We start from the raw sequence: 13,332 nt of genomic DNA, 5'->3' as shown, positions 1-13,332 counted from the left end.
AAACTCTGCATGTAAATGGATGCACTAACAGACTGCGGGCATTGAATGGACGATGACGATAATGATTACTGACTATCTGGTAAAGGAGAAGATACGAGTACTACTACTACTACTACTACTACTACTACTACTACTACTACTACTACTACTACTTCCAGGCATGCCATCTTTGGGTACTTAATGGGGACATGGGCGTGATTTGCATGAGCAAAGGCATGGGAATTGAGGAACAAATTTTATTGTAATCATTCCTATATATTAACAATTATTGAAAACAATCAGAGCAAACAGAACAATAATACAGCTTTTAGATCAAATAAAATTTTGAATGAGTCTTATGAAGGGAGATTTCAATTATATTCACTAGTATACAGATAAATAAAACTTGATTCATAAATATTATCATTTAGACTTTCACAGCCCATGTGCTATTCACGAGTTATATTCTTGGGCTTATGCCGTGTAAATAGTTGTAAACACACTCAATGTTTTGAAAGGAACCTTGCCTTTCCTCATCAGGAGACAAAAGAGAAAAGAAACGACGTGTTAATGGTTGCTAGAAGAAAGCAACAAGGAAGCATGAAATGGTGCCCTAATATGTAAAAGGGACGCCATTTTAGCCCCATGCTAGAGACAATGAGTGGCAACAGAAAAGCATTACCCTCGAATGTTTCTGATAATAGGTAGTGCTTTGCTGTTTTACTGTGCAGCCAAAACAGTGGTATTTCAATATGGAGCAACTCGTAAGTCCTTGTAGTACTGTCAATAGATTATGTCACTCATTAAATTAATTACAAATAGAAATGGACAGGTTGTTGTGGTACTTACTTTGAAATTCACTGATACTTATTTTTTCACCCCTCTCGAACTCCTGAAACAAGGAGGAAGATGCATTTTCTAGTGAGGCCCTAAGACACATTAAAGTAATAAATTCACCATAAAAAAGTAAGCCTCTCTTTTACTGTTGCCACCAAAACAATTTGAATGTATTTGGACCAACTTGTGAGTCTTTCTAGTACTGTCAATGGATTATGTCACTCATTAAATTAATTGCAAATAGAAATGGACAGCTTGTTGCAGTACTTACTTTGAAGGTAACTACAAAAGGTTTTTTCTTTTTCTGTTTCTCCCTCTCTAAATTCTGAAACAAGGAGGAAGATGCATTTGTTAGTGAGGCCTTATGACACATTGCAGTAGACGTGGGGAAAAATTGTCAATGAGGGTCAGTATTGAGTAATTAGTGGATAATAAGCAAGTGTTCAGATTCTTTGAAAAATGGAAGTATCGGGAGGGAGCCAAAAGGACAATGAGGGCCGTGAAAACAAAAATATGGTAGGTGTTGCAAACGTAACACCCTCTGGGTCGGAAGAGAACAAGAGGTGACCACGGGGAAGCTCTGAAGTATTATCACATTTGGCCATCACTTATAAAAAGTAACAAGAGATAGATAAAGTAATATCACTTAAAATAGCTTATATTTTTTCATTACTTAAGAAGTATATATCAAAACATTTACTAAAAGATTTGACCAGTTTTCCCACTGGAGTAATTAGCTTCATTCTTTCCTAAATTGCTCCTTAATTACCATGGGTTGAATCATCAGACAATGATAGCTCTCTTGAGCTCATGTAACCTCCACTAATCCTAAAATATAATCACTAAATGACCACTCCAATAATTGCTGGCGAAGGCTTACCCTTAGCTTGCAATGTATTAGGTACTTAGCGGGTTGATCGTATTTAAGGAGTAATATGTTTACATAAAGTTTAAAAATGAGAGGTGAATATAGGCAAACCTGCACTTTCAAGCAAACGCGGTACACATATGATTTAATACTATCTGGATAGAAATACTTTGGTGGGGTGGGACACATCAATCACTCCATGGGATGCAGAGGGGAGGGAGCGACATGTACAAATAATAAAAGAACAACTTATGTTAGCGTTGAATGCACACTTCTTTTGTGGTCTCGGAGATGAATAGTGATTCTCCGGATGAGATTTAAGACAAAATCCAGCCACAATCGGCATGGGAGAATGAGCTGTGGTGGAAAATAAAATATTTAAGATGTCCAAGATTATGTATATGCATCTGCATGTTTCAGCATGGTTCTTAACCAAACTTGGTACACATACTTACGACGTACCATCTCGGCAAAAGTACTGTTGGGGTAAGACACTCCTAGCACCACTGCGGTTGTGGGATGGGTGTTAGTGACATGAAAAGTATCCTAGAGAACAACAGATATTAGTGTCAAATCTTTACTTTTTGGGATGGCTGAATTTAATTGCGACATATATTTATTACTTGTTTGGATGGATCATCTACTTCCTAGATAATAATGGCTGCAACAAAAAGGTCCATGCAAAAAAAAAAAAAAAAAAAAAGAGATCTAAAACAAATTTTAATTTAAACTAGAGGACCCGTGCTGCTCTATAGCAGTCATTATAAACATGTCAGATAACTCGTCTTCATATGCCTGTAATAGTTATGTTGTTTTTCCTGCCTTTTTCAATGGTTTAATGCACATATGTAATAAGAAGTGTGTTATGGTATGCTGCAGTTCGTAGTCAGAATTTGTCCATTCGTCGTCATCATGCCACCTCTTTGGTAAAAATCTGTCCATATTTCATCATTTTTATTATTTTATTCTGCAGTTCCGGATGTAAAGCTTGGTATTTTGTGGTAGAAAGCAACGGTACTTCTATATAGAACATTTGTCTTGAGAGTTGACAGGTTAGTCTCGAAGGACAGTTTTTCCCAGTCACAGAACTCTTAAGATACATGGCCTTTTCTTTCTAGCGTACCTACTTCATCCTCTGGTTAGTGTTACCAAATAACATCTAAGGCATAATTATGTCATGATGGAGTCTGTTTGTACGTAGAACCTTTTCACTTAGCAGCTTGAAACTTATTAGTAATGCTCTACCATCTCTTGCTGGGAAAGGTTAGAAAATCAAAGAGCATGTAGCATGGAAGAGTCTACCGCTATGATCATTAGAAGTATGAACTCTCTGGCCTGGCAGGCAGTAATCAAACATGGCTGCTTACAATGACAGTACTTAAGATGATATTCACATATCAGAATATTATGAAGGTACTGAAAGTACTGCTAAGTACAGCATGTATTGCAGGTTAAGGGAAGCTTTCACCTGCAGTTACTGGACTGATCATTATATTATTTTATTTTATGATTACGCAAGGCTGGCTGAACTTAGAGACCTAACAATGTTCCAAGATCCACCAGCAGGTCATTCCGGGTAGAATACAACAGAAATGAAGCCAATCAGTACAGTGGAAAGGAGAGATGGATTTGCCAAAGTTTTTTTTTTGTAAATCTTAATATAAATATACTCAGCAATAAGTCTAAAAACTACAAAATGATTTGTAAAATAACAATCAACACCATAATAAAAAATCTACAAAAATTAAGCCTTACTCTTAATGATAAAAGTGAACATACAAGAAATGTAGCCAGGCAAAGCACTGAACAATTTCATATCGACACAATGTCTGACTGATGTATATCAAATGCTGCAAAGTAGCATGGGTCCATTAGTTACAATTAAAGCAATTAAAAAGTAATCACAGAACTTTATCTTGTGCTTATTTTACGAAGTTTCTCCACTCCACTTCGAACCCCATCATATTCTGCTTTCCCCATTTTCAGACCAGGTATATGATCCTTAATTTAGGCCACGACTGCTTCCTTCCCAACCGCCCTTGTGGCCTACTTGTACCGATTTGATTCCTGGCCACGTTAAGGATGTCAGGACTGGTTTTGGCGTCCACCACGTGTAACCTTGTTATCTACAGGTGTTCCGGCAGGGCAGCGTCCAATTGATAGGAGAAGGACTATACCGGCTGTAGTGCAATGGGGTTTCATTTGTTTTTGTTCTGCTTTCCTTTTACATCATTGAGTTGTTGAAAATCTGCCTTGTATGCCTTAAGGTTAGCAGGTTAGTGTCGAACGAGAGTTTTTCCCAGGCAGAGAACTCTTAAGATTCATGGCCTTCACTCCTTCTAGCATAGCTACTTCATCCTCTGGTAAGTGTTCCCAAATAATGTCTAAGGCATAATTATGTCATGATGGGGTCTGCTTATACAAAGAATCCTTTCAATTAGCAGCTTGTAAGTTATTAGTAATGTTCTACCATCTCATGATGGGAAAGGTTAGAGTATCAAAGAGTATGCTGCAGGGAACAGTCTTCTTCCATGATCATTAGAAGTATGAACTCTCTGGTCTGACAGGCAGTAATTAAGCAAGGCTGCTTACAATGACATTACTTAAGATGATATTCACATATCAGAATATTATGCCAGTATTCGGGAGATAGTAGGATCAAACCCCACTATCGGCAGCCCCGAAAATGGTTTTCCGTGGTCTCCCATTTTCACACCAGGCAAATGCTGGGGCTGTACCTTAATTAAGGCTACGGCCACTTCCTTACCACTCCTAACCCTTCCTTGTCCTATCATCACCATAAGACCTATCTACCGAGCTCGATAGCTGCAGTCGCTTAAGTGGGGCCAGTACCCAGTATTCGGGAGACAGTAGGTGCGAACCCCACTGTCGGCAGCCCTGAAAATATTTTTCCGTGATTTCCCATTTTCACAGCAGGCAAATGCTGGGGCTGTACCTTAACTAAGGCCATGGCCGCTTCCTTCCCACTCCTAGCCCTTTCCCGTCCCATCGTCGCCATAGGTCCTATCTGTGTCAGTGCGACATAAAGCAACTAGCAGAATATTATGAAAGTACTGAAAGTACTGCTAAGTACAGCATGTATTGCGGGTTAGGGTAAGCCTACACCTGCTGTTACTGGAGTGATCATTAAATTATTTTATTTTAAGATTAACTTACGCAAAGTTGGCTGAACTTAGAGACCTAAAAATGTCTCAAGATCCACGGGCAGGTAATTCCGGGGAGAATACAACAAAAATGAAGCATATCAGTACAGTGGAACGGAGAGACAGGTTTGCCAAAGCTGTTCTTAGTAAATTCTTAATATATAGATACTCAGCAATCACTAAAAAACTAAAAATTTGTTTGTAAAATACCAATCAACACCATATTAAAAATCTACAAAAATTAAGCTTCACTTTTAATGATAAAAGTGAACATACAAGAAATGTACCCGGGCAACGCATTGAACAATTTCATATCGACACAATATCTGACTGATGTATAACAAATGCTGCAGAGTAGCATGGGTCCACTAGTTACGATTAAAGTAATTAAAAAGTAATCACAGAACTTTATCTTGTGCTTATTTTCTGAAATTTCACCACCCCACTTCGAACCCCACCATGCTCTGCTTTTCCCATTTTCAGACCAGGTATATGATCCTTAATTTAGGCCACAATTGCTTCCTTTCCAACTGGACCTGCAGCTTACTTGTACCGATTTGATTCCTGGCCATGTTAAGGATGTCAGGACAGGTTAGAGGTCCACCACACGCCACGTTGTTATGTACAAGTCTTCCGGCAGGGCAGTGTCCAATTGATGAGAGAAGGACTATACTGGCTGTAGTGCAATGGGGTTTCATTTGTTTTTGTTCTGCTTTCCTCTTACATCCTTCTTCTTCTTAAGTCGTCGTCTCCAAACGGAGGTAGACGGTCCACACGGCCAGCTCCAATCTTGACGTTGCAGCCATGCCCTGTGGATTTATTGGAATATCTCTCAGGATCTTTAATGCAGTGGTTTCCTGTTGCCTTCTGCATCCTAATGCCGTTGACCAAACTGGTTCCTCCACCTTTGGGAACAATTTCTTGTCCCCAGGACAATAGAGTGCCCTTACCCATACCCGCTCATCCACTCTCAAAGAGACTGTTGGCACTTGGTATAGGGGATCTCCTTATACCGGGAGATAATCAGTCCCTTCATTCGTTAGCCGCCTGCATATAAAATATTATTTTTATATGCAGTCGTTGCCCCCTCTCTGCCACGGGGAGGTGAATGTCAGGATTTCACCGTCATTGAAACAAGGACCTCATGGCATTTCCTGTTTCTCTGCATTGCATTGTTGAAAATCTCCCTTGTATTCCTGAAGCTTTAATTAATAGCAAGGTATCTTCCCTCTCCTGCGGCTCTGTCGAGTGGGATCATTATACCGTAAAGGCTAGTTACATTAGTAAATCTTACAGATGACATTCCATCATCAACACCAGGAAATGAGGGTGTTTAGGGGTTGTAGTAAGGATGTAAAGCACAGGGCATATAAGTCTCTGGTAAGACACCAACTAGAGTATGGTTCCAGTGTATGGGACCCTCACCAGGATTACCTGATTCAAGAACTGGAAAAAATCCAAAGAAAAGCAGCTCGATTTGTTCTGGGTGATTTCCGACAAAAGAGTAGCGTTACAAAAATGTTGCAATGTTTGGGTTGGGAAGAATTGAGAGAAAGAACAAGAGCTGCTCGACTAAGTGGTATGTTAGATGGATGGCTTTTCCGGCGTTTGCTCTATTAACCAGCGTTTCGTCTTAGGTCTGACACTAGACTCTTCAGAGTGTGTCAGACCCACTCTGAAGAGTCTAGTGTCAGACCTAAGACAAAACGCTGGTTAATAGAGCAAACGCCGGAAAAGCCATCCATCTAATTTTTGATCTGATTTTTGATATGCTCTATTGGTGGAAAAGAATCTAATTCCCTCCATGGGAACTTAGAATTTCCATAAGTGGTATGTTCCGAGCTGTCAGCGGAGAGATGGCGTGGAATGACATTAGTAGACGAATTGGTTTGAATGGCGTTTATAAAAGTAGGAAAGATCACGATATGAAGATAAAGTTGGAATTCAAGAGGACAAACTGGGGCAAATATTCATTTATAGGAAGGGGAGTTAGGGATTGGAATAACTTACCAAGGGAGATGTTCAATAAATTTCCAATTTCTTTGAAATCATTTCGGAAAAGGCTAGGAAAGCAACAGATAGGGAATCTGCCACCTGGGCGACTGCCCTAAATGCAGATCAGTATTGATTGATTGAGTGAAATGTAACAGATTTACCCTCAAATTCATTAACAGAGCTAATGATGTTAAACACTATCACTATTCCAGAGCAATAACTCTGCTTGCATGATCATAATCTACCAAGAGTAGTGCAAGCCTAAACACTGAATATCTATGTCCAGTTTCATTATGGCACTGGTACTAGAAATCTGATAGTCCCTCAGATTATCCCTAAGTTCTTTGTTACTGCACCTAACTTGTACTATAATGAAACATCTCACACTTGGAAACAATTACTCGCATCAGTATTGGACTTACGATTAAATTTGAGTTTCTTGATTATACCAACTTGTACTGTGGCACCAATGTGTCACAGTTCAAAATAATTACACGGGCTGAGATTTAGATGTCTAGTTAAATGTGTACAGGTACCGGTACTTTTTTTGTCTGTACAGGTAAAGGAAACCTAACTTGAGTTCCAGAGCCACTGTATGGAGGATTCAAGGCTAAAATTGCTAGGTCACTGTAAGAGGAAGATTACAGAGCCAGAAAGTGCAGCTGGGTAGAGCAAGAAGAGAAAATTAGAGGAGAAACTCTGCATGTAAACAGATGCACTAACAGACTGGAGGCATTGAATGGATGATGACGATAATGATTACTGACTATCTGTTAGAGGAGAAGATACTACTACTACTACTACTACTACTACTACTACTGCTGCTGCTGCTGCCACCACCACCTCCAGGCACGCCAACTTTGGGTATTTAATAGGGACCTGGGCGTAATTAGCCTGAGCAAAGGCATGTGAAATGAGGAACAAATTTGATCGTAAACCAGCTGATGTACCTGTGCTTTGCTATGGAATTCTACATTGTATACAGAATTCTAGGTTAGGTGGTGTACACTTTGTAAGATTGTATTATATTGCATAGCTCTTAACGTTACCCTAGAAACGCGATGGGGAAGTCACCATACATTGTTTCTCATATGAAGACTGTGTTAGGGAATTTCATTGTAATGGTAGGCCCGCTTGCCTACCATCAGTCACAATCAAGTTGGGGAGTTTTCATTATGATGATAGACACTCACTCTTCACCTGCTTTCTTGCATCCTCAGAAAGACTGTCTTAGGGTTTTCCCTAATGAAATGAACATAGGTCAGTACGACATCAGTAGGAATGGCGAGAATAAAAGCAATAGGAAATAATGATCAAATGAAAAACCACGCATTTTCTCACTTTTAATGAACAGTACTACAATGCCGATCTAACAGTCCAATATTCTAGAGCTGGAATGTCCAATTCGCAGACAGCCGTTATCCATGAACACTCTTCATCTTTTTTGGGCGGGGTTCGAATAGTGGAGAGTCCCACGGCAAATTTTTGCCCCTTTACTAATCTGTTTCCTATGAGTACCCGATGAGTTGGATAATCTCATTTCACTACACTGGTGGTGCAAAAATCTATCTGACTTTCCTCCAAGCCAGATGAGTAAACCCCTCTTCACTGTGAATTTGGAATAAAATGAATGTAGAATTTATTAAAAGTTAAGAAGAAGGCACTTTTCTTAAGAAACGCCTCTTTTCAGGGTTGAATTTTGAATTATTTAGTGAATTGTGGTGCTATAATTTGGAATAGGCCTAAATATCTTCATTCTAGACCAGGTCATACTACTATTACTAAGTGAGCCTCTGCCAATTGTGCACACTGCTCATTCAAAACAGGGCATCAGAGTAGGGATCGAATAGCTGGAATACTATGATGAACCAGTGTGTTACGCACCAGCAATATCAGAAAATGTATGAATCAGAGGAATGGCATGCTAAAGGAAAAAAGTTTTCTTACTCCCCAGCTATTTCCCACCAATATTCAGTCCAGCTGTTATACTCGGTACGCAACAGCAATCCCATCTATCGGAGTTGAGGGCACCATAAGAGGCAAAGAACATCAAAACAAACAATGGTCAATGTAATGTTATTGTTGATGAATGTTATGCGCTTTCGATATTGTAGGCCCTCACATTTAGTTTTCTTCTGACTCTGAAATACTGCTCGTATCATAGTCGGTACGGTAAAACTGAATAAAACATAAATGATAAGGAATTGTATTCTCTATAACTTTGGCTAAGTAGTACTTTTCTATAGGACCAATAACATAGGTACCGGTATTTAAAAATTACATTTTAGGCGCCTACCCATAAACTACCATTTCATCCAGGGTCAGTAAAATTGTTTATAGCTTAGACTGTAGTTTCTTCTTCCCCGACTCGATATACCGATTTTCATTAAATTCTGTTCACCCATTTTCTCGTGGCTCGGCGTTGATGTGGACTTAGCAACAAAAATCGAAATTCATGAATATCTGTGTTATCATAGGGTAAAAATGTATAAGACATAAATAATTAGAAATTTAATTCTATGTATTTTATTTTATTAACAATCTTCCTGCAACAGCTGCAGGTTGCCCACAGACAAAGAGTACCTTAAGAGCAATATAGCAGGTTCGATCTTGGCTCAGTCCGGTGGTATTTGAAGGTGCTCAAATATGTCAGCCTCATGTCGGTAGATTTACGGGCATGTAAAAGAAGTCCTGCGGGACAAAATTCGGGCACCTCGGCGTCTCCGAAAACCGAAAAGTAGTTAGTGGGACGTAAAGCCAATAGCATTTATTTTTTTTATTATTATTAAGAGCAATATATGGAAATCGTATGATGTTACGTGCAGGTTAATCGAGTGAGGCATGTCAAACATTTGTTTGAGGTCTGCAAGCGTGGTTCTTGAAGATCATGATGGACTTCTTGAGTATTTATCGATAGGACCACTAATAATATAAATATATGAGAATTGAATTTTAGGCCCTCCCTTAAACTACCATTTCACTCAGCGTGAATAAAATGATTTATAGGCTAGATTGTAGTGGCTCAACCTCCGACTTCACATACCGATTTTCATGAAATTCCCATCAGCCGTTTTCTTGTGATGTATGTACATACATACAGACAGACAGGAGTAACGGAAAAGTTGAAAGTGCATTTCCTTGTTACTGTGGACTTGACCAATGCAGAAATACCATTCTTTTCAAATTCTGAGCAATGTACAGACAAAACTCTTATTTTATATATATAGACATTCCTATACATTAACAATCATCACGAACAATCAGAGAAAACAAAAAAAATAATACAGCTTGTAGATCAAATACATATTTGAATGAGTCTTATGTACAGAGATTTCAATTACATTCACAAGTATACAGAAAAATAAAACTTGATCCATAAATATTTTGAATGAATATCTTATATACGAAGCTATCAAAAAGAAACACTAGTAAGAAAGTAGAACTTGCTTCATAAATATCCCATTACTGTATATTGTTCATTTTATAACATAAAATGTAAACAGATCTACCACCAGAAGTACCGCCTGGACAGTCTCCATTGGGAAACGTAGTTCTTCTCTGAAGGAATGCCCGCTTCCTAATCTCATTTCTTGATATAAAATCATCTACCACCTTCTCCAGCTCTAACACCTTACCAGACTCCGTGTACGCTCAAATGCAGAGGGCTCACCAAATGCAATCTCTACTGTATTGTAGTTGTACAGAAACAAGCCTTGAGTTTTTTAGGGTCTAAGAAAAGTCTCTCAGATGTCACAGAGGCTCGATTTTGAGAGGGGAATTAAGATAAAAGAGGATGTCGGCCACATCTAGGCATGATCCTAAACTTGGACGCTAGTGGAATCCGAAAACAGAGTCCAAGCACACCCCTTTGCTTACTAATCTTTGCCCTTTGGACAGATATGGTTTTGATATTTTTAAAATTGTACAGGAGTATTAAAGTAATAAATTTACCATAAATTATGTACGCAATTATTTCACTGTGCAGCCAAAACAGTGGTATTTCAATGTATTTGGAGCAACTCGTAAGTCCTAATAGTACTGTCAATGGATTATGTCACTCATTAAATTAATTACAAATAGAAATGGACAGGTTGTTGTAGTACTTACTTTGAAGTTCACTGATACTTTTTTTTTTTTTTTTCCCCTCTCGAACTTCTGAAACAAGGAGGAAGATGCATTTGTTAGTGAGGCCTTAAGACACATTAAAGTAATAAATTCACCATAAATTATGTAAGCATCTATTTTACTGTTGCCACCAAAACAATGGTATTTGAATGTATTTGGAACAACTCATAAGTCCTTCTAGTACTGTCAGTGGATTATGTCAGTCATTAAATTAATTGCAAATAGAAATGGACAGGTTGTTGTGGTACTTACTTGGAAGTTGATCGATACTTTTTATTTTCTTTCTTCCCCTCTATAAATTCTGAAACAAGGAGGAAGATACATTTTTTAGTGAGGACTTATGACACATTGCAGTAGACATACATACATACATACATACATACATACATACATACATACATACATACATACATACATACATACATACATACGTACATAGACTGTTATGCCTTTCAGTGTTCAGTCTGCAAGCCTCTGTGTATTTACTAAACGTTGCCACTATCCTCGATTTGCAACTAGTGTTGTGGCCTCATTTAGTTCTATACCTCTTATCTTTAAATCATTAGAAACCGAGTCTAACCATCGTCGTCTTGGTCTACCTCTACTTCTCTTACCCTCCATAGCAGAGTCCATTATTCTCCTAGGCAAACTATCCTCCTCCATTTGCCTCACATGACCCCACCACCGAAGCCGGTTTATGCGTACAGCTTCATCCATTGAGTTCATTCCTAAATTAGCCTTTATCTCCTCATTCTGAGTACTCTCCTGGCCTTGTTCCCACCTGTTTATACCAGCAATCATTCTTGCTACTTTCATACCTGTTACTTCTAACTTATGAATAAGATATCCTGAGTCCACCCAACTTTCGCTCCAGTAAAGCAAAGTTGGTCTGAAAACATACCGATGTAAAGATAGTTTCGTCTGGAAGCTGACTTCCTTCTTACAGAATACTCTTGATCGCAACTGCGAGCTCACTGCATTAGCTTTACGACACCTTGATTCAATCTCACTTACTATACTAGCATCGTGGGAGAACACACAGCCTAAAAACTTGAAATTATCGACCTGTTGTAGCTTTGTATCACCAATTCTGACATTCAATTCTGTTGAATTTCTTACCTACTGACATCAATTTAGTCTTGTGAGAGGCTAATTTTCAAACCATACTCATTGCACCCATTTTCAAGTTCCAAGATATTAGACTGCAGGCTTTCGGCACAATCTGCCATTAAGACCAAGTAGTCAGCATAGGCCAGACTGCTTAATACATTTCCACTTAACTAAATCCTTCCCTGCCATTTTAGGAGGACATGAGGACAAATTCTCAGTGAGGGTCATTACTGAGTAATTAGTGGAGAATAAGCTAGTGTTCAGTTCCTTTGAATAATGAAAGTATTGGGAGGGAGCCAAGAGGACAATGATGGCCGTGAAAACAAAAATATGGTAGGTGTTGCAAACATAACACCCTCAGGCTTGGAAGAGAAAAAGAGGTGACCAAGGGGATGCTATGAAGTATTATCACATTTGGCCACCACTTATAAAAAGTTACAATAGATAGATAAAGTAATATCACTTAAAATAGCTTATATTTTTTCGTTAATTATGAAGTATATATCAAACATTTACTAAAAGATTTGTCCAGTTTGCCCGGCTTTTCTACTGGAGTGATTAGCTTCATTCTTTCCTAAATCGCTCCTTAATTACCATGGGGTGAATCATCAGGCAATGATAGCTCTCTTGAGGTCAGTTAAACTTCAGTAATCCTAAAATCTAATCACTAAATGACCACTCCAATTTTTAATTGCTGGTGAAGGCTTTCCCTTAACTTGCAATACATTATGTACTTAGCGGGTTGATCGTATTTAAGGGGTAATATGTTTACTTAAATTTTAAAAACGAGATGTGACTGTAGGCAAAAATGCACTTTCAACCAAACTTGGTACACATATGACTTAATATTATCTGGATAGAAATACTGTGGTGGGGTGGGACACACCAATCACCCCATGGGATGCAGAGGGGAGGGAGCGACATGTACAAATAATAAAAGAACAACCTATGTTAGTGTTGAATCCACACTTTTTGTGGTCTCGGAGATGAATAGTGATTCACCGGATGAGATTTAAGTCAAAATGCAGCCACAATCGGCACGGGAGAATGAGCTGTGGTGGAAAATAAAATATCCAAGATGTCCAAGATTATGTATGTGCGTCTGCATGTTTCAGCATGGCTCTTAACCAAACTTGGTACACATACTTACGATGTACCATCTGGGCAAAAGTACCGTTGGGGTAAGACACTCCTAGCACCACTGCAGTTGTGGGATGGGTGTTAGTGACATGAAAAGTATCCTCGAGAACAACA

The 13,332-nt window shown here is 38.7% G+C and overlaps 1 protein-coding gene across 2 annotated transcripts in view; it reads right to left on the bottom strand.

Moving 5' to 3' along the window:
• LOC136880879 (uncharacterized) overlaps positions 1-13,332 on the bottom strand; it is a gene marked incomplete in the record, with an annotated part of 321,955 nt that overhangs the window by 287,000 nt on the left and 21,623 nt on the right. For both annotated transcript variants that reach the window (XM_068229264.1, XM_068229265.1), the window contains 4 exon segments: positions 829-871; positions 1,088-1,141; positions 10,951-10,998; positions 11,221-11,269.

This window comes from Anabrus simplex, chromosome 9 (assembly GCF_040414725.1).
Source record: "Anabrus simplex isolate iqAnaSimp1 chromosome 9, ASM4041472v1, whole genome shotgun sequence".
Taxonomy (NCBI): Eukaryota; Metazoa; Arthropoda; class Insecta; order Orthoptera; family Tettigoniidae; genus Anabrus; species Anabrus simplex.
This window is presented reverse-complemented; position numbering and strand designations above follow the sequence as displayed.